Source organism: Pinus tabuliformis, chromosome 1_1 (assembly GCF_031772625.1).
Source record: "Pinus tabuliformis cultivar Carrire ecotype Pingquan chromosome 1_1, CPIR1, whole genome shotgun sequence".
NCBI classification, from domain to species: Eukaryota; Viridiplantae; Streptophyta; class Pinopsida; order Pinales; family Pinaceae; genus Pinus; species Pinus tabuliformis.
Window position 1 is genome coordinate 404,306,161 of NC_142297.1, and position 22,035 is coordinate 404,328,195.

The following is a 22,035-nucleotide window of genomic DNA, read 5'->3' on the forward strand; positions in this document are numbered from 1 at the left end:
TATATTTCAATCTACCTTTTGAGGTAGAAATATGATTGTAGAGACCCACAATAGTAGGATCTATTGAAGAACCACCAATTGTACAGTCTTGTGGATAACAAACCATAGCCTCTATCTACAATGGTTTCTCCAAGGAATCTTGAAGTGTATCAGTATTTTGTTGTGGAAATCAAATGCGAGTCATTGGTAGCAAGGCATTAATGAAAAAATACCTCTAATGATGTGGATCAATGGTATAAGGTGATGTGGATTGATGCATATCGATCGGATAAGATAAAATGTTCCATACATTTCCAAGCAGATTCTCCTTCCCATTGGAGAATATCCAACAATTTCGCCAATCCCTATTGATTTGACTGAGGTAAATTAACTTCTTGTTTCACCAAATCTATACCAATATTCGGGTTAACATTGATTCATTTTATAAACCATCACAATGCTCTATTCTATGACCTCGTTTTAAACTCAACAAGTTTGGTTGCATCAGGGGTATGACAAGCTCTCCCCACAACTTCACACAAATACTAGTGTTGTTAAACATCTTCACCCCACCTTTTTGTGAACTCTGGATATCTGGTAAGTGAGATGGCTATGATCTCATCCATAGTTGATTGTATTGAAGAAATAACTACAAATCCTTTGGAACCTGTTTGAGAAAAACTAACTAAACTTGGTTGACTAATACCACTAGAATTACCTTTACCGTTATGCAACAACTATACTTTAATAAACTTCCATACTTTAGAAAAGAGAAGACCAAGGCTTTGATATGGTACCAAGGGAAGGTTAGGGAGAGGAGGAGTCATAGTGTTTCCTTGTGGGATTTTGTATGCTCGTGTTGAATCATCTTCGAAGAAAATCTGCCTCATTACAAAATGAAGATCATCATCTATTGGTGTATGCTCATCCAATAACACAATCGATTAGACAATTGCCTCAAGTGTATGAAATCCTTCTAATTCCTCATATAATCAAGTAGCCACTTTTAGACTCTTCGCTTCACTTTCACTGGCAGCTCCTATTTTTCCAGAAGAATAACCATCCTCCTCATTTATTTTCCACGACTATAGAGCTTCCATTTCCTTATTCCGCACGACACATCTTCTTACAACATCACCTATCCACTTCAATTCCCTTCTTCAAACTTGAATTTCTCACAACTTCCTTTCTCACCACTCCTCAGTTATTCTTTCGCTCAACAACTCTCTAAAATCTCTCACCTTCCACAAATGTTCTTGATTCATGATAATATCTTCTTCACTCTCCCACACCTACACGACACTCTTCTCCTCTAATCCATTCCCCCAATAATCAAAATTTAAGGCTCCATTTGATCTTGTGAAAACACAAACAAGTTGTCTTCAATTAGTAGTACTTTAACCGAAATGCGAATCTCCTTCAACAATCATCCCCTTATCCCAAACTTGAATATGGCTTATGCAAGAGAAAAGGATTGGTGCTTCTTCGTCACAAATTCAATGATATAACCTTCAAGAGTCACATTAAGCAAAAAGTTAATAGCTCTGTTAGATCTGTATCTAGCCGATGAAGATCATCCATATCAGTTGTAGTCAAAGTTATGCACAAACTTAGTTGTACCGCAACCCTCGATTTATGGTGAAATTGGGTCGACCAATTTTATAATTTCTTAATATACTTGCACCAAAAGATCTCATACTAGTCACAAGTAGGCTTGGCATACATCCTCTCTTATTTGACCCAATTTAGATCCTTTTGTCTCAATTATACTTACTATAAAATAAAGTAATCAACTCTCTCATGCCACCATTTCTCGATATCCCGTTGAATATACCTTGGTCACATGATCTAGATCCCCTTAAGAAGTGGAGGGTCCTGACAATGGAAGCATTTCTGTTCGGAAAAATTTAAATTAATTTTGACACACAGTTAGGCCTAGGGTGCCAACAAACGTCTAGCACTTCACCAAAATTTTCACTCCTTGGATCAAAGGAGTGTCTCACCAAAGGCAAGCCATAACCATAGAAAGGTGTAAGGGATACAGATTTAATTATCTAAGAAACTTGTGCAACCATTAAAGCATTCATTCAAAACTATTTAACTCATAAATGTAACAGGAATTAAAAACATAAGCAGGAAAACTTAAAAGGGAGAAAAAATACACAAAAAATTAACAGAACTCCCATTCTCCTTTTATTATCAAACTAGGAGAGCCAGATTACGACATCAATTCTTCATTACAACTTGTGGCAGATTACATAATTTCGCACTAATATTACAATTCAAACATATATAAAAATAGATCATTACATATCCTGATTTGTATACAAGAAGTCATTCTCCCACATAGCCCAGATTCCTAACATTACAAAAAAATATAAACTCTATAGTCCAGTTTGAACTTTACATCCCTGTCAAAACTCTGTGACACTATCTAAATATTGCAAAACTATCCAAAATTGTTTCTCATTGTTCTTCATCCTTTTTTATAGTCGCTCTTGCTTGATTTATTCTTTGTTTCCTCACTCACTTCATCCATGGTTTGCCAATAACTAGGGTCATTACCTTGGTTCTATGTTGACTGTTTCAAAATCGAATCTTGGTTCTTTAGTGCGTGCCCTTATTTTCTGTCGCACAAGTCCCAAAACAAGTATTCCACTATCGCTTTGATTTTACGGTCTCTGTTTTTGGTAGTTTTGTCAAAAATATCCTCCACAATTGTTATTCCTTCAAGAACGAAGGACCCAACAGGAGAAGAGATGTCATATTCAATGAAAATGTCTTATATAAGGATCAGATCTAGGAAAAGGGATAGGAAAAGGAAAAAAAAAATATGTAGTTCTTGACGAGATCACAAAAAAAGTAAATTTTCCCAAAAATCATAATGATCAACATCCACAACAGCAACAACAACCACAAAATCAACAAACACCTCAAACATCTTAAAGTGATTTTAGAAGATCTACTAGGATAAGTAGACCCCATGAACAATACTCTCCATTATATTTTGTATTGTTGATTGATTTTGGTGAGCCAGAAAGATATGTAGAAGAAATGCAGATAGAAACCAAGAATAAGTGGGAGCAAGCCATGGAGGAAGAGATGGACTCCTTGATGCATAACCAGACTTGGGATTTAGTCAAGTTACCTACAGGTAAAACAACATTGCATAATAAATGCGTTTACAGGTTAAAGGAAGAAGATGGAGGAAAACAAAGGTATAAGGATCGACTTGTGGTGAAGTGGTTTGCACAAAAGAAAGGTATAAACATTGATAAAAAAAATTCTCTTGTTGTTAAAATTACCTCAATTAGAACTATTTTAATTCTAGTGGTAGTAGAAGATTTGCATCTTGAGTAGTTAGATGTAAAGAAAACCTTTCTCCATGGGGATTTGGAGGAAGAAAAATATAAGCTACAACCACAAAAGTATGAGGTCAAAGGGAAAGATAAATCAGTGTGGAGGTGGAAGAAGATCTTGTATGGCATAAATCAGGTTCCAAGGCAATGGTATCTAAAATTTGACAAGTTTATGTCTGAACAAGGTTATACTAGATGTCATTCTGATCACTATGTTTATCTTAAGAAACAAAATAATGGAAACTATATTATATTTTTTTTGTATGTAGATGACATCCTTGTTGCAAGGACTAACATGTAGGAAATAAATGTACTCAAAAGAAAATTGGAAAATTCATTTGCAATGAAGGATTTGGGTGCTGTAAAAAAATCCTCAGTATGAGAATAACTAAAGATAGGAAAAATCACAAATTAACATTGTGTCAGAGTGAGTACATAGAAAATGTGTTGTAAATATTTAATATGTAGAATCCAAAACTAGTTGGTACACCTTTGGCTAAACATTTCAAACTAATTAAGGATATGTGTCCCAAGACCCAGGAAGAGATGGATTATATGTGTAAAGTTCCATATGCATCAAGAGTTGGAAGCTTAATGTATGAAATGGTGTGCACAAGGCCTGATATTTCACATGCAGTGGGAGTTGTAAGAAGGTTTATGAATAATCTAGGAAAAGAGCATTGGATGGTAGTGAAGTGGATTCTCAAATATTTGAGAGATACCACAAATCAAACATTGTGATTTTTTGGTTCCAACATTACCCTACAGGGATATGTTAATGGAGATATGATAGGTCATAGAGATAATAGGAGGAACACCACAGGGTATATGTTTACTATAGGTGGAATAACTATCAGTTGGATTTCAAAATTGAAAAGCATTGTTGCACTTTCAACAATGGAAACATAGTACGTTGTTGCTACAGAGGCTAGTAAAGAAATCATTTGGTTACAAAGGTTTATGGATGAGTTGGGAAAGAAGTAAGAGATAGGAAGTTTATACAATGACATCCAAAGTGTCATTCATCTTGCAAATAACTCATAATTTCATTCTAAGGCTAAACATATACATCTCAAGTACCATTTCATACGGTCAGTGTTGGAAGATGGATAGTTGAAGTTAGAAAAGGTACACACTAGATAAAATCCTACAGATATCTTTACGAAAGTTGTAACTGGCGAGAAACTTAGATCCTACTAATTTTCAATTGGCCTTCAAGTATGATGACGAATATTAGAAACATAAAACTCCAAACTATAAGCATTATCCAACAAACTAAGTAGTGGTGGAGTTTCTATAAGCAATCTCCAAGTGGGAGATTATTGGGTGTGGAGTCTGATTATCTTCTTGATTCATAGGTCCCAGTCGCGTTGGACCTGAATTCCTACACAGGGTGGAAACACTTCCATATGATATCTACAGGGGGATCCGAGGGGGACACAACTACTTTTAAAGAGCCCTTCCCAACCTGGCAGGTATTTGGGGGAAGCACCCGAGAAGCTAAAAATAGATGAAAATTTACCTTGTAAAATATTATAATTTCGTAGTCAATTTGGTTCGTTCATTACGCGAATGATCTGACGGTAGAAGTTATGTTAATTTAGATTTTTTTACCCTAGAAGGAAAACCTCAGTTTATATGAGGGAATTGTATTATGGTTGTGTACTATTATTCTCAAAGAGAGAGAGGAGGTTGTGTGAGAGGAAAGAGGAAATTACAATGTATCTGTTATATGTTGCATATCTTCATTTTGATGGATAATGTAAAAGGAATGGTTGTTTCTCTGTAGAAATATCGCAACTTGGGTGAACCACGCATATCTGTGCCTCTCTTTTTTATGCGTTTATGTATTTTTATTTCCGCAATATTTTATATGTTCCATTTCTCTATAATATATATAATTTTCTAACAAGTTGTGCAATTTAGGGGATCCATCATTATTGTGAGAGTTTATTGGAGAGATCTATGTGTGAGTGAGATGAAGAGAGAGAATTAGAGTTCATATGTAGAGGAAAGAGGTTGAAAGTGCCTGCAGAAGACGATCAAGAGCAAAGAATAGAATGTTGAGTGTGGTTTTCGAATTTGCAAAAGATGAATTGTTGGAAGGGGTGTTATAGACATTTTTGTGCCTTACATCATGAAGCATGAAATGTCCATAATCTAAGGGATCCAAAGTCCCTAAACATGTTGTTCCTACCCCTAGAGGAACAAGGTCAGCAAAACACAGCACTGAATAACAGTTCTCCACCTGAAAACACTCAAAAACAAGGCAATTCTGGATCATGTCAACTGCTCCACTGAGCATCTGCGCTGAATGTCAACTGCTCCACTGTCTACCTGCGCTGAATGTCAACTGCAAAGAAGGCTACTTGCGTTGAGCAAATTGGGACATGTGGCACAACCATTCCTCAAGGTGTCAATGCCCAGGAAGCTTCCAAAATGACACTTGGATCAGAGAATTCGACTGGTGATGAGTAAGAGGGTCTAGATCTCCAAGTGGAAGCAAGAACCTCCAAGTGGACTCAAGAACTGAAGAATAACTGAAGTGAGAGAGGACACTAGTCAGCTCTCAAGCTGACTCATCCTTTCTCCAAAAATCCTATATATAGATCTCTCTCATGAGGTCTGAGGGGGCTGGAATTTGGTGAATGTAAAGAATTGTTGTTGGTTTGAGTTTAGAACTATTGGGTGATTTGCTTTGAAGGAGGTGAAGAGGAGATTTCTTTCTGCTGGGAGGTGATGCTGGATTGGGCCTCTTATGGTTGTATCACTTCCTGAACTTTACTTCTTCCATTAATAAAGCATTTGAGGTTCTTCTATATGCATGTGTCTCAATGGTGTATTGTTATACTTGTGTATTTGATTTATTCTAATCCTTGAATCAATTATGAATGTATGCTTCTTGTAGTTTCCCTCTCTTGCCATTTTGCAGGATCTTGGTGTAGCTGGGCCAGTGAAAGAGCAAGGAGCTGGGAGCAAGCAGCAAGGAGAGAAGATTGGATCAATCATTAGCGGAAGACATCGGTTAGTGGATCTCTTTCTCCCCTCTTTTACATCTCATAAAGAAGTAATCTCAAATAGCTTTGCTTTGATTGTTGCTGAGGTACTATCACCCTTAGAGTGGGATAGGGTCATTCCGTATTGGATACTTTTCCCAACAACAAATTGGCGACTGCGCTGGGGATCGTATCTTGTTGGTTGTTTTTTTTTTTGCTATTCATTTCATAAACACAGGGAGTACCGAATCGAACTGCATTTGGATCTTTCAAATGCAAAGTAGAGGGCAGCTACTCTAGCTCAGTTTCTGGGCATGTTTATGATTTGAAGAGCTGATCCACAAGGACTCTGAATAGCTCTTAGTGATAGCTTTTCATCCTCCTTTTCATCCTTTAGTGTGTACTTGATTGATAGCTTCTGATTTGGCCAAAAACTGTTGATTTTTGAGCAATCTGTAACCCAGAAACTGAGAAAAACGAGAGTTTCTCTCTTCATTGCAGGCACTGTGAAGGCAGTCTGCATTTCATCGCAGGTCCCGAAGGGGCTACCTGCGCTGAATGTCAAACTGACAGTGTACTACCTGCGCTGAACCAGTTTTGCCTTGTGCAACTGGGGTTCCCTGCTTTCTGTTGCCCTGTTTTCATCCCTGTTTTTGCAGCCTGTTATCAGTCAATGTACCTATCTGAAACCACCTTTCTTTGCCACTATTCCGCCTCGGTTGTATAAAGAAACTGTATTTGTTCTTTGTGTATTTCTTACATCATTTGCAGTTTCCCATAACGAAAGTGAACTAGTCTTGCTGTGGCCTCTTAGATCTAGACCTGTGATAAGTGTCGTTTTGATCTTAAGAGTTAGTTTGTTTGCTGTTCATAGCTGATTGAGCTTTTGCTTTCGTCATATGGTTTGAATTTATATATTTCTAGTATTGAAACAAGTAAATCTTAAGGTGTCTTTTGATTTTGGACAAGCTTGTTTGCTTTCACTTGAAATTGAATTCAATGTTATACAACAGCTTTCTTTTTGTAGTACATCAACATTAAGAAAGAGAAAAGAAATACCTGCATTGTGCATGTGCATTTTGACAGCTTGCATGTTGATTTAGGAAAAAGTGCATTAGTGTGTGCTCTATGATCTGTGTGAAAAGATGATGTCTTTCTTTTCCCTCAGTAGTTAAGATTTTCAAAGTTGAAAGATTGAAAAGCTTGCTTATCATCTTACACTGCATTTAGGAGTTGTACCATACATCTCGTGGTGATCCATAAAGGCAAACTGCTAAACAAGATCAACCTTAAAATAAATTGAATTTACATAACAACGCTTTGAAACATAACGCAAACACATAGAGGTCTAAGCTAGAGACGTGTTTCGACGTCGTTAAACGTGATATCTTAGCGTTGAGTGGTTGGGTGATTCCTCCACGGTGAAGCGATAAGTATCAATACGGACTTGTGCTCCCACGTACCGTCGCGTATATATTGGGAGACCCCTATAGGAACAAAGCCTTTATCCATAGGAAGCCGTGTCGGCCGTCCTACTGATCGCAATGCAGTGAACACAGCATTCACGAAGATCGACCACCCGTACCGTAAAACGTATTCTGTGGTTTTGCGAAAAGTTTGGCACACCCTCTGCCTAGATCTCCAGAGTAGTTTCTTTTGGCCTTTTTCAAACTCTATAACTGAAAAAGTCCATCCGAGCATTTGTCACTTCGGGCTCGTTAAAACATCGAAGGAGACTAGAGTCATCTTTAGCTTTTTCTCGACTCTTAAAAAGTGAAAAAGCAAGTTGTGTCTAAAGCGTCATTATAAAATTTATTTTAAACGGAACATAATCACCTCCTATTCCTGCGTTGATCTGTAGGTCGAGAACATGGAACGCACCAACCAAGGAATTCCACATGATGGAAATCCTAGTCCTTTCTCCTCTTGGGGAGAAGTTGGTGCGCCCCACATGGCCACATTGTCGCTTCCAGGACTGACAATTGGCCTGCCAATTTGGCTGTTCTCAACCAATGTAGTTCAGAACACCATGGTTCCTGAACAGTCGAGTCAACAGTTAGATCAGTCTAGAGCTGCCCACCAGCCTTCTACTTCCTATAACTCTTCCTCCAATCCTTCATCTTCGCAAGGTAGAGCCGGCAAAAGCCAAGCTCCCATGGAGAAGAAGGAGAAGAAGAAGAGAGAGAAGAAGAAGAAGGAGCCTAAGGCGACTGGGGGCAAGCAAAAGACATCTGACAAAAATCCACACACAGCACAGACCGGGCCTAAATCGCCATGTGTCATATGTAGAGGAGAACACTTCCATAGAGATTGTCCCTGTATTCCCCGGATACTAAGGGACTGGTCCCCTCGTTTGCACAGTTCGGGAGCATCAACCTCTGATAGCCATGTTGAATGCTTACCGTCAACCAGCGAAAGTGAAGGTTCAAGACAAAGAGGGGGAGCAAGATCCCCCTGCAGACTGTGTGAAGGCGATCACGCCATCCATCGTTGTCCCTTCTTAGATGAAGCGAAGAGAGTTTTGGAAGATCGTCCGGTTTCACCGTTGAGACTTCCTCCTGGATACAAAAAACTCGTGCCAAGTCCTTCGTTGGTTGAGAATACAGCTGGCCCACTCAAGTGGTCGGCTGAAGCGTCAGTCATTGAAAATGAACCTACTGAATCCAGACCAGACGAAAGTCCAAAGGTCGAAACGGCAGTTGACCCGGTTCTTCCTTCAGAAGGTTCACCTTCAAATGACACCGTCACTGAAGATTCATCTTCAAATGACACCCTCACTGAAGAGAATAAGGATGACACCATCCAGATTCTTTTCATCAACACAGACTCTGACGAGCATCAGGGCAATGCGCCCATTCCTTTATCGCAAGAAGGAACATCGTCAGGGTCATATCCGGCCGTGTATTCGGTCCCACCACCAAGCAACCTGGTTGTGTCCTTTGATTGGAACCAACTAGGCAGACCCCGGTTGCTAGCCAGTATACCATTCAGAATCATAGTCCAAATTTACAGAATGGTAATGGCTGGCACTATCATTGATGAAGGGGCATCTGTGAGTATCCTTTCCTCTGTTGCTTGGAAAGCACTGGGTTCCCTGGCGCTTTTGCCTGAGATAAGAAATCTCTCGGGTTTCGATAAAGGAACCAGTCGACCATTAGGGATCCTCCCCAATGTGCCTGTTACATTGAAAGGGAAGACCGTTCAAATGAACGTGATGGTCATTCAAGGACCCTTGGATTATAACCTACTCCTTGGACGAGACTATATATATTGCATGGGAGCAATAGTCTCCTCACTCTTTAGAGTAATGTGTTTAACACACGAAGGAAGAATGGTCAAGCTCGTAGACCAACTTTCATTTCCGGGATCACGCATCGCAAATAGTCACATACCAACCCTGAATGGTCTATTCAATCAAGAAATGTCTCCACTTCCAGTCCTTCTTCCCGATGAGTGCGAGTGATTCGGAAAGATGGGACCGGAACCCAGGGGGCATGCATCCTGGTCTGCTTCGGGCAGAGAAAACCTTGGGTATAAGGTAGAATTTCCGCGAGAGAATATGACTAGTCCGTACCCCGTCCGTGGATGGAAGAGGGGTTGTTCTGGAATAAGATTCTTTTGTCAAAGTTACGTGTTTGACAAGAGTCATTAACCCTTGTCTATTTCGGTAGACAGTGCCGAGGAAATGTTTTTGTTTGAAGAAGTTAACGAAACAATCTTTGGGTAACCAGAAAGAGGTAAGCCTCCCTCAATAACACATATGTTTTGTCTTTGAGTAGTGTTCTTCTCTTGTCGCAAGTAGCTGCTCTCTTGTCGCAAGTAGCTGTTCTCTTGCGATCTTGCAAAAGATCTGTTAAAAGTTGGGCTGACGGGAAGACAAGTACCGCATAAGACCCGTTAAAAATAACGAGAAGACAAGTATCGTTAACATTAGACTAGCAAGACGACAAGTAGCTGTGAACACCCAAAGAAAAGCAGAGGTGGGGGAGAGGAGGGGCAACCTTGAAATTGTATTTTATACCTGGGGGCATGCAAACCTTTTGGAGTGCAAGCTAAGAGCGGTTATTTATCTGTTTTTTGGGATTAGTCGTTTCCGAACTTGCATAAAGGAAGGATATGGAGTAAAGCTTAGTGAAGATGAAACTCCTTAAAAAATAGAGATCTCACAGGGGACATTTCTTATCTTATGACTGGTATTTCGAGCAGTTTTAGCACATAGTTCATGCTCGTTAAAAAATAAACATAAGATTCGAGCAGTTTTACCGCGGAATTTATGCTTGTTAAAAAAAATAGAAAAGCGAGATCGAGCAGTTTTAGCATAAAGTTCATGCTCGTTAAAAAATAAACGCAAGATACGAGCAGTTTTAACACGGTCTTCATGCTCGTTAAAAAATAAATATAAGCAATGAGCAATGTTTCCTCCAGAGTTTAAGCTCATTTTTAAATAAAAAATGAACCTATCTCGGTAAATAACCACTGTGATCGTAAATTTATCAGCCATAAAAAGCCTTGGTCGTGTTTTGCACCTGCCACCTCCACTTTCATTTGGCCGATCGTTCACCTCCATATGATTGTTTACCTATTTTGAGGAACAGCTGCGAAGAGTGATTTCACCTAGCCATCCTTGTGACACTGCCGTGATTGGAAAATTCCAACCTGTACCTGGAATCAGTTGCTATCCCTGTTTATCACTCGTTCCTCAAAAGACGAGTCTTCTTTGAGCTCTTTTCAACTGACTCGTAAAATATGAAAAGTTTGCCGAGTTTTGGCCTTCCAGCTCGTTAAAGTGACCGGAAGAGCTATCCCTCCTCTAGATTTTAATCTTTTTGGACCTGAGGGATTATTGCACAAAAAGGTCGAGCGCTTGTTTTATTCGGCTCGTTAAAGTTATCGAAAACTCATCCCTTCTGTATTGTTTTATACTTTTTCGGACTTAAGGGATTAGATGACGAAAAAGGAATTTTGGAGTTAACTTTTTGTACCTTTTCAGACTCTCTAAAAATGAAAAGGACCGAGTTTTCCTTGTCGTTAGACTCGTTAAAATGATTAAATAGCGACAAACTTGTCTTTAGACGAGAACGAGTTTCCCTATTGCTAAGCTCGTTAAAACATAGCGATGGGCTTGCCCGAAGGGCAGGTTATAGAACAAGCATATGTTATCCTCCTCAAGCTTGACAAAAATAAAGAGGTACTGGTCAGAAATGACTGGGGAAAAATTGGGAGAACCTCAAAGCTTTAATGGTAGCGAGTCGCTCTTGAACCATGCACTTTTCCTCCGTACCACATCGGGTTGGGTTGTTTCATTCACCGGTCTCATCACCATGGTCACGCCAAACCATCCACATTTGGGGTAATGCTACCGATCCATCGCATCAGTGTCGTTATATGTTCAAGAGATGTTGTTCAGAAAGAGTCAACCGTGTCCCATCCACTGCCATACATTATCCTTCATCCATCCATGATCGCCACCCTGAATCATATGTCACAGATTGTTTTCACCTCCATTAAAATCATTAGCTCCGTTCCGTGTCACTGATGTGGGATTCATTAAGGCCCTCCTTTGACGGATCGCTTCTTGTCGACTTCAGCTCATTATCCAAGAAGTTGATCTAGGAACACCCCCCTCAGTACTTTGAAGCTTGCATGCCTCAATGGCAAGTTTCTCACTTCCGGCGACAGGTATACATCAATGACCTTCGACCAGAAGATTTTGCGTGGTGTTTGGCGCCAAGTCCTATATTCACACCACGTGAATTGTACTGCAGTACCTTGAGGGTCATTATCATTATCGGTGATTCCTCTCGCGCTTGTTAACGGTTTACATCATTGACCGGTAATCAAGCGATGTCTTTCCATGTTCGACTTCAGCGCAATTCTCACATGGATCGACTTGTACTTAGAGTGAAGATCGAACGAGTTTGAAGACCCCGGATCTAGTTTCATCCATCCGGGCTGCGATATATATTCAGGAAATATAAAGACATTTGACATGTACATCATTGCAGCAGATGATCATCCTACTCAAAGGATGATAATTTCAGCAGAGAATTATCAGTCTACCGTCAGACGGTCGTCTGTTCTATGTACTAGAATGAATTTATAAAGCTGAGCATGGGAATGCCCGCCTCAGCTAGATCATGAAAGCAGAATGAAAAATAATGTATTGTATTGTATTTTATTACAGGTCACCTCTCAGCGATTGAATGAACTTCGGATCCTCCTGATAAAGCATTTCACCCGATAAACGACCTCATACTTTAGGGGGCAACTGTTATAGACATTTTTGTGCCTTACAGCATGAAGCATGAAATGTCCATAATCTAAGGGATCCAAAGTCCCTAAACATGTTGTTCCTACCCCTAGAGGAACAAGGTCAGCAAACCACAGCACTGAATAACAGTTCTCCACCTGAAAACACTCAAAAACAAGGCAATTCTGGATCATGTCAACTGCTCCACTGAGCATCTGCGCTGAATGTCAACTGCTCCACTGTCTACCTGCGCTGAATGTCAACTGCAAAGAAGGCTACCTGCGCTGAGCAAATTGGGACATGTGGCACAGTCATTCCTCAAGGTGTCAATGCCCAGGAAGCTTCCAAAATGACACTTGGATCAGAGAATTCGACTGGTGATGAGTAAGAGGGTCTAGATCTCCAAGTGGAAGCAAGAACCTCCAAGTGGACTCAAGAACTGAAGAATAACTGAAGTGAGAGAGGACACTAGTCAGCTCTCAAGCTGACTCATCCTTTCTCCAAAAATCCTATATATAGATCTCTCTCATGAGGTCTAAGGGGGCTGGAATTTGGTGAATGTAAAGAATTGCTGTTGGTTTGAGTTTAGAACTATTGGGTGATTTGCTTTGAAGGAGGTGAAGAGGAGATTTCTTTCTGCTGGGAGGTGATGCTGGATTGGGCCTCTTATGGTTGTATCACTTCCTGAACTTTACTTCTTCCATTAATAAAGCATTTGAGGTTCTTCTATATGCATGTGTCTCAATGGTGTATTGTTATACTTGTGTATTTGATTTATTCTAATCCTTGAATCAATTATGAATGTATGCTTCTTGTAGTTTCCCTCTCTTGCCATTTTGCAGGATCTTGGTGTAGCTGGGCCAGTGAAAGAGCAAGGAGCTGGGAGCAAGCAGCAAGGAGAGAAGATTGGATCAATCATTAGCGGAAGACATCGGTTAGTGGATCTCTTTCTCCCCTCTGTTACATCTCATAAAGAAGTAATCTCAAATAGCTTTGCTTTGATTGTTGCTGAGGTACTATCACCCTTAGAGTGGGATAGGGTCATTCCGTATTGGATACTTTTCCCAACAACAAGGGGGTTGAGAGCTAAGTGTGTATTATTGAAAGCAGAGTGTCGAGGGTTGAGTGTGTGCTACTGGAGAGTGAGAAAAACCATAATGTTGCATGGGATGAATAAAGAGGAGGTTTTGTAGAAAAACAAAGAGCTAAAAAAGGCACCAAGGGTAGTGAACATTAGTTCTTTATTTAATTTGGATTGGAGCCTGCAAACCAAGGAGTTGGTGCTTCCATCTTATTGGATATATAAATAATTCTTGGCGATTGGTGCCTCCTGCAAGTTGGTGCTTGCATAGATCCAAGAAGCTACAAGTAGATATTTTCAACAAGTCCAAGAAGTCATTGCTTCAGTTAGTGTTTCTGCTAAGTAGATCACACATCTACAAAAGGAGGGAATTGGTACTTCCTGCTAGCAAAGTATCAAAGGGAGTTGGTGCTTACTATGACTGGTGGATCACAAAAAAAATTGATATAATAAAGCATGAGCTCATATTTACATCAAATAACAAATAATGTTTAGTGGTTTTTCTCCTAGAAGGGTTTCCACGTTAAAACGCGGTGTTCATGTGTATGTTTCTCATGTTGTAAGAGTTTATTTGTTGATTTTATATTGTTGCTACATGATAAGTTGTTTATGATTATATAGATGGTTGCCAAGATTTAATGTTGTATATAAATTGGCGTAAAAGTTTAAATTAGCCTTAATACTAATTCACACCCCTCACTATTAACACAGTTTCCAACAATATTCATCTTGCGAAGTTTATATATTTTCTAATTTTTTATCATAACTTAAAGATTTGATACATAACATCAAGAAAATATATAACTTGAATCCCATTATGGACATGAAAAAAAAAATTTATATCTATATTTATGTAAATCTTTTATTGTATGGCTATTTTAATAAATCAATTTATAAAATAATATGACTTACCAATCTTTACAAATATTTCATAACCTAATAAAACTTTGATATTTTTTAATAATACATTCTCATTTTCAACATTTGGCTTTGTCTTTGAGTAACGCTATGCCTTTTGTATTACACACAAGTATAATTTCGATTAAGAATTTTATACTACAAAATATAACCATTATTATATAAAAAAAAAAATATTACATTATTCATGTACTTACATTGCCATCTACCTTTCTTGCAATCGACCTTAAAATAAAATGTGATTTCATATAATTATAATGTGTTAGATTGTTATGTGATTTAGTATTGTCATGAAAACACAATTGGATTTCCTGGACATTTATCCCTACAGTGTTACCCATCCACCACGTCATGAGAATTTTGAATCTCATATTTTTAAGGTGGGAAATTTAAATACGAGATTTGACAACCATTCGATGCCCAATTTGGTAAAGTTTTCGGTTTTGAGAGAGACGTTAGTAGAATAATGGGTTAAGACCAACATTTCATGAAGAGATAATTGTGGACGGGATATAAGGATAGTTATTAAAATTGGTAAAAAAAAATAAAAAATTTGTGAGTCTGCTTGATTTGGCTGGATTATTCATGAGCGATTGATTCATTTTATAGTAAATTTACAACACACCAGGATTACATGGAACATATATTTCGAAGTCATTTTAATCGATTTAAAAGAGTTTTCTCTTGGCGTAAATCATACCAAAAAGAACATTATGCCATTGCAGCAGATATTCCAAACATTTTAGATAGAGGCAAGGCAAGCCAGAGCAAGAAGCATTGTATTAGAATTTGATTGGCTGCATTTTGAAACATTTTGATTGGCTGGATTTTGAAACATATGTGTGAATTTTTTTAAGTATATTGGTGATTTTTTTTCCAATAAAATTTTTTTAATCAAATTATTTCTGTATTGTATCATATTTGAATATGAATTTGAATTTGAACTTGGTAACTATGGTATAAGCTCATTTAACATAGTGTTCATAGGGAATAACACTCTATTGATTACATGGAAGGGATAAAGCATTGACACATGGTATAATGAGGCCATGATATCATGTGTCTAATCTATAATGTTAATTGTATTGATAGACACTTTACAATAAGGTATGGGTGAAATGTTGCAGTGAAGAAATTAAATCGATAAAATATTTGATCTAGAATTAAATAAAATAATAGTAATATTAATGTCTACTTCATTATAAACAGGAATTTGTGCTAAAGTACTAAATGAACGAATTAATAATAATAAATCATAATATCAACTAGATTAAAAAGAAAGAAAGTAATAAAGGTAATAATTAAAAAAAAATCAACTAAATTCAATTCAATTTGTTGTATTGAAAAAAACAAATCTTCCAAAAAAAAATATAATATGCACATTACATTTAAAAAAAATAAACAGAGGATTCACATTTCTAACCATGATGTTTTGAAACTTTATGTTTAATTAATAACCTTAAAATGATTTAATACTTATTTAAAATTCTCTTTATTATATATATGTTTATTAAGATTAGAAATAAATATATCTAAAATATAAATAAAACTATGTTACTATATAAATTGAAATAATAATGATTTATATTCATAATCATGATATTTCATTACTTCATGATTAAACTTAATCAATAACACACACACAAAAAAAAAATTGTGTTAAAGATGTTGGGTTGTGTTATATTCTTTCCACGTAGTTAACAGGGGGTTTGAAGGGCACCCGTAACCCCACTTTACGGAGTCTGGGGCAGCACCCTGGAAAATTTTGGTTTTGGACCCTATGTTAGGTTGGGTGGACCCACCTGTGGTTTTGTGCATGATTTTCGCACATGTTTTTTGGATGCAATGGTTTTCAGTCCATGGTATTGGATGCGATGGTTTTCGGTCCAGGGTATCGGATGCTTTGGCATGTATAAATATGTATTGTAACATTGAAAAGAACAAAATGAAAAATCAAGTTGGTAGTCCTGGTTTTGGGATCCAGGGGAAAATCTCTGTGTATATGTGTTTTATGTGTTATGATCTTGCATTGTTTATTTTCTGTGTTTTAGAATTCGTATGCAGGTAATTTCTATACGGGGTTAAAACCTACAAAAGAAAAAAAATAATAAAACATATCAAATAAAAATGTTATACAGATATGTTTATGTCTGTATATATTATGAGAGTTTTGATAGAATTAAAATAAGAATATATTTATATATAGAGATGTTAAACTATGTGTAATATAGAAAAATCTATAAAGAATTAGTATAGATTTATCTTGATTTTGGATTACCAGGTGTTTAGAGGGATCAAGTCTCTCAATGTGCAAACCTTTTCTCAAATTTTACATTCAAAGAGAGGTTTACATCTTAAGAGATTTGATCCCTTCGGCACTTGGTAGATATGGAGTTAAGATGAATATGTGCTTGTCATAATCATAAAACCCTCATCCTTAACTGTGACACTAAAAGACTCAAATTGTATTCTTAACACTTCCTTTGTCTGTTCAATTGTATATTTGTATCCAAATAGTGTATGAGCACCCTTTACTAATCAATCATCGATGATAGGTAATCCTAACACCATTATGGTATTAGAGAAATTTTGAGGTTTAAAATGGGCCTCATAAGAAATATTATAAAATAATAGTGGAAACAATAAAATAAGATTAAATTAAATCATCAAATTTTGGAAGGAAAAAAAAATGAGAAAATATGTTTCAACACATATTTTTAACTTATCTTCCTATAATTTTACTTAAATTTTGAGCTCGAGCACTTTTTGGATGCGTGATTTAATTCCTCATCTAAGGACTACCCATGTTGAATACTTTCAATGTACCCTCCTACACGAAAAATGAGAAACACATGAAAAATCATGATTACAATAATTTTTTTCATGTATTTCTCATTTTTCGTGTAGCACGATCCATCAAAAGTATGCAACATGGGTACTTCTTGGATGAGGAATTAAATTTTGCATCCAACGAATTATCTTTCTTGAAATTTGAGTGAAACTGTAGCGAGATAAGTCGAAAATAAGAGTCAGAAAAAAGTAGTTTTTTTATGTTTTTACCTTTTTAATCCAAATATGGCGATTCATCCCCCATAGTTGACATCATCATCTTGAATCCTATTGGTTCTTATAAAGTTGGTTTTGGTTGTACATTTTTGTTTTGAGGCCCATTTTAGACCTCAAGGTTTCTCCTATAGAGCTTGACAAGATCAAGGATGTTATCAAAAAAGAATGCCATAAATTCTTTGGGAGTATAGATATCTCACTTGCACATCATATCAATGCTTTAGAACCCAAGATCTAAAATTTCAGGAAATTTTCTAAAAAATTGGATGATATGTTTACTATATTAAAATAGGTCCAAAAATCATGTTTCACTTCAATTTTCTAGTCTAATATAGGACCAAGTTATTCTTCTACTGCAACTAATTCCCTTAGCTCACGTTATCAGTTCTAATTTAATATTGAAGATAAATATTTTGATGACATAAATGTGAAATTGGTTGGCCTAATTGGAGCACTATTTTATTCTTTGCCAAGTGATCCAGGTGGATATTGGTGGCCACCCTCCAATTCCACTTGGACCCCCACCATTGCTTCTTTCAGTTTCTTTAATTGTAGCACAATTTACTATTTTTAGTATTTTTTCAAGTCCTAAACTTCCCGATCTATTTTGAGGCCTTAAACGACGTTTTTATGCAAATCTACCGCCAATGATTTTTTTCTAAAATTGTCTTCTCTGTCGTAGTCCTCGGAGATATCTTTCCAATGGTCTATCATGTACGTCAGACAGAGATAATATGACCAAGTTGCGACATCAAGAATTTGGTTGTCCAACTCACCCCAACAGGGCCCATAAACTCTTGGTGTCACATATCCTCAGGTTAGGGTTTTGGTTATTTAGGGTTTTCTCTTATTGTTCAATAATAAAAAAGCCCTTGAGCCTCTTTGTAAGGCAGTTCAGAGGCATATAGCCACCACATCTCTTCTTAGAGATAAGCTACCATCATCCTAGCTGGTTTATTTCCATTCTTGTTTGTAAGCATATTTCAGTATTTTACATTAATGAAATGAAGTATTATTTCCGTTGCATCTCTATGTTTATGGTTATCTCTATAATTTTTTGTGTTTGTGTTTAAATCTAGTTCACCAAGTTCCCTAAAATAGGATGTTTCCTATCATTTCCCTCCCCCCTCCCATCCAGCTTGATGCTCAACGATTTCAATATCATATTAGTGGGGAAAAACAAAATAACATATTAATTAATTTAAGAAAAAAAATCTTTAAAACCAATACCACAATTTGTGGGAAAAATCTTACTTTAATCATATCACCAAAGTATGAAAAACTAGAATTGTCTATTATACTTCTTTCACAATCATATTTTCATGTGGTAGTGTATGATTTTTATACAATTACTATATTTGTAATTGTTCTTTTTTCAAATAATAAGCTAGAGAGTTTCTATTATAAAAGGAAAAATTAGGAATACTAACCAGAACCCTTACATAATTCATTTAACTCCATCAAAACCTTGCATTCTAGGGTCCGATGCACATGCAATCTAATTTTACACCATATTTTCCTGATAAATATAAAAAGATGCCTACTAACAATCTTGATAAATGTAGCTAATAACAAACTATATCTGTACTACATTACAAACAAAATTTAGCAAGAGGGACTCCGAAAATTGGTAGTGCCAAGCAGCTTGACATATTAATTTGGGTGGCTAGGGACTCAGTTCAACCTTCCTTTCTTCCTCACTACTTTGTCTTCAGTTCTAGAGCCCTCTGGAGAAAATTGTAACCCGACATTATATAAATATTCCATCTCTGCTAAATTGTAGTGAATTGATGCTAGTTTTTTCCTTAACTCATTTTGGATTTGACCAGTTTTGACTTTCATTAGATCAATTTTAGAGTCAATAACCAACTATATAGAGTTATGAGCCTTCTCCTGCACTTATTTTCTTGATTTGAAGCATAGATGTGTACTCTCCATCGTGGTGAGAACTCTATCCAAAATTAAGTTAATATCCAAAGGGCCAGAATTAAGAGAATAAGAACCCATTGTATCCATGGCGTGTGTATCCACCAATGGAACCAATTGACAAAAGAAAATGTAGAGATGATCAATGAAAATAGAAACATACCTTTCCCAACATGAATACTAGAGGGGGATACAAATACCAAGTTTACTGATGCATGCTTGTGAAATCCCACTATTATAATGAATTGTCTAACTTCTAAAAACCTACTTAGCCCCCATTGAATGCGACTGGACAAATCCAAAGAGAAACCACTAGATATCCTTGCTAGAAAGACCACTTGCTTCATCAATAGAAAGGAAATGACTCTAGAAAATTGTGAATTAAATGATATTGTCTCAACATTTGAATTATTCTACACGCAACAAATATCTCATATGGTTTCATGTAGAGTGGGAGGGAGAGCATCGACCAAGTGTTGATTATGAAACGACATGAGTTCACGTCAATAGATGATCAAGGTCTATTCATAAGGGATGACCACCAAACCATTTTGGAATGCATTTCAAATGCCTTTAATTTCCATCATGACTCCTTATTAATTGTTCATAAATTAAGATATATGATTCCATTGTATGGTTTTTCATGACAAAGGAGAATTTATTGCTTTATTGTGGTTAATTTTTAATGTTACTTGTGAGACACTTGCTCCTTGGTTTGTTAACATATATGCTGGGGAGTTTAAATTCCTTAATACATGCATGATTTCAGTGTTCACAAATTGTCAAATTTGGAGAAGAATCATCACCTCTATGGAAGAGAAGGTCACTTTAAAGTGACAATAAGTCACCGAAACTTGTCGGATAACTGTCATTGAATCACCAAAGATCATTAATTCCTAAATCTTCTAATTAATTGCTAGAGTTAATCCTTTCGATAAAGCGAGAAATTCATTTTGGTTATTAATTGTTGTTCCCAATCCCCACAAAAATTGTACTTATATTTATTTATCAAAACCGAAAATCATGTCTCCTACTCCTACCACCAATTATTCATCATAATATTATGATTGTATATAAATTTTCCATAAATCTTCATTAATATTTATTATTGTCCGTTTCTTTTCTCATAAACATAATAAGATATAAATTTTTTCTTAATTTTAAAACACCAATAATGCATTAAGATATCTAGGCTTCCGAATTTATATAGACTATTAAAAATATTGAGTATGTTAAATGGTACAAAGGGATCCTAAACTTAGTTGCGCGCACAACATTTAAGCTTAAATGAGGAAGGAAAACGCAATGAGAAATAATAACATGTAATATTATAATTTTTAGGTGAATTGGGGCAACTTGGTGAGGTAGTATAAACCTAAAATAATATGAATTCTAGTTAAGTAATCGATTGAGTCTATGCATGGTAAATGGCATAAATTTAAAAAATAGGTCCATCCTTGCCATTCCTAAAAGGATTATTTAAATAATTGCATCGAAGACATTCGTTGAAGAAAGCATAAACCTAAAATAATATGAATTCTAATTAAGTAATCGACTGAGTACATGCATGGTAAATGGCATAACTTTCAAAAAAAATATGTCAATCCTTGCCCATTCCAAAAAGGATCAATTAAATAATTGCATTGAAGGCATTCTTTTAATGAAGGGTTCTAGAAGTTTTCATTTCCTGTCCACATCATATGAGTAAATGAAACCGGTTGAAGTGATAAGGACTAACTAGTCTGTTATCGGGTATTAAATGTCTGTTTAGCTGTAAGTTCGATAGTCATATAAAACAGATATATGCGGTGTTTTTCGAACACTCCATCTTCACTGAAAGTTATATGACTATCGAGCTTGCACCTAAACGGTCATTTAATACCCGATAGCAAACTCGTTAGCCGTTGCAACATGTAGAAACCACTAACCAATCTACAAACCACTAACGAATCTACATTTTTAATTTGCTAATAACTGTTATCTACAGATGCATTTCCTTTCTTCTTTTCAATTAATTCATTCCAGTGTGTTTTACAGGCTCCAATGCGATTTTCTTACTTAAAGGTCAAGATGATACCTCGATTTTCTTCGCAGCTCGGAAACAATTAAATTTGCGTAAGCCAGATATGGATACCCAGCTGACTCATACAAACCCTACCCCCGCCTCAAGAACAGAGGAATAATATAACAATAATACACCAAAGACAGATCTCCATTCAATTTCGAAACCGCTAGTGCCTTTCTGCAAGTTTTGTAAAATACGTTACACAATGGTAGTTTGGAACATACTGCTTGGCCTTTCGCTTGTGGGAACCATCTTTTGGTTTTGAAGATACTAAAAGTAGAATTTCTTATTAAACCGTTTACTAAACTCAATGGTAATTCATGATAAAAGTTTACAAGTTCTCCTTGGTAATATTAAATTAACAGCTTGTTATAATTACAGTAATAATAAACATT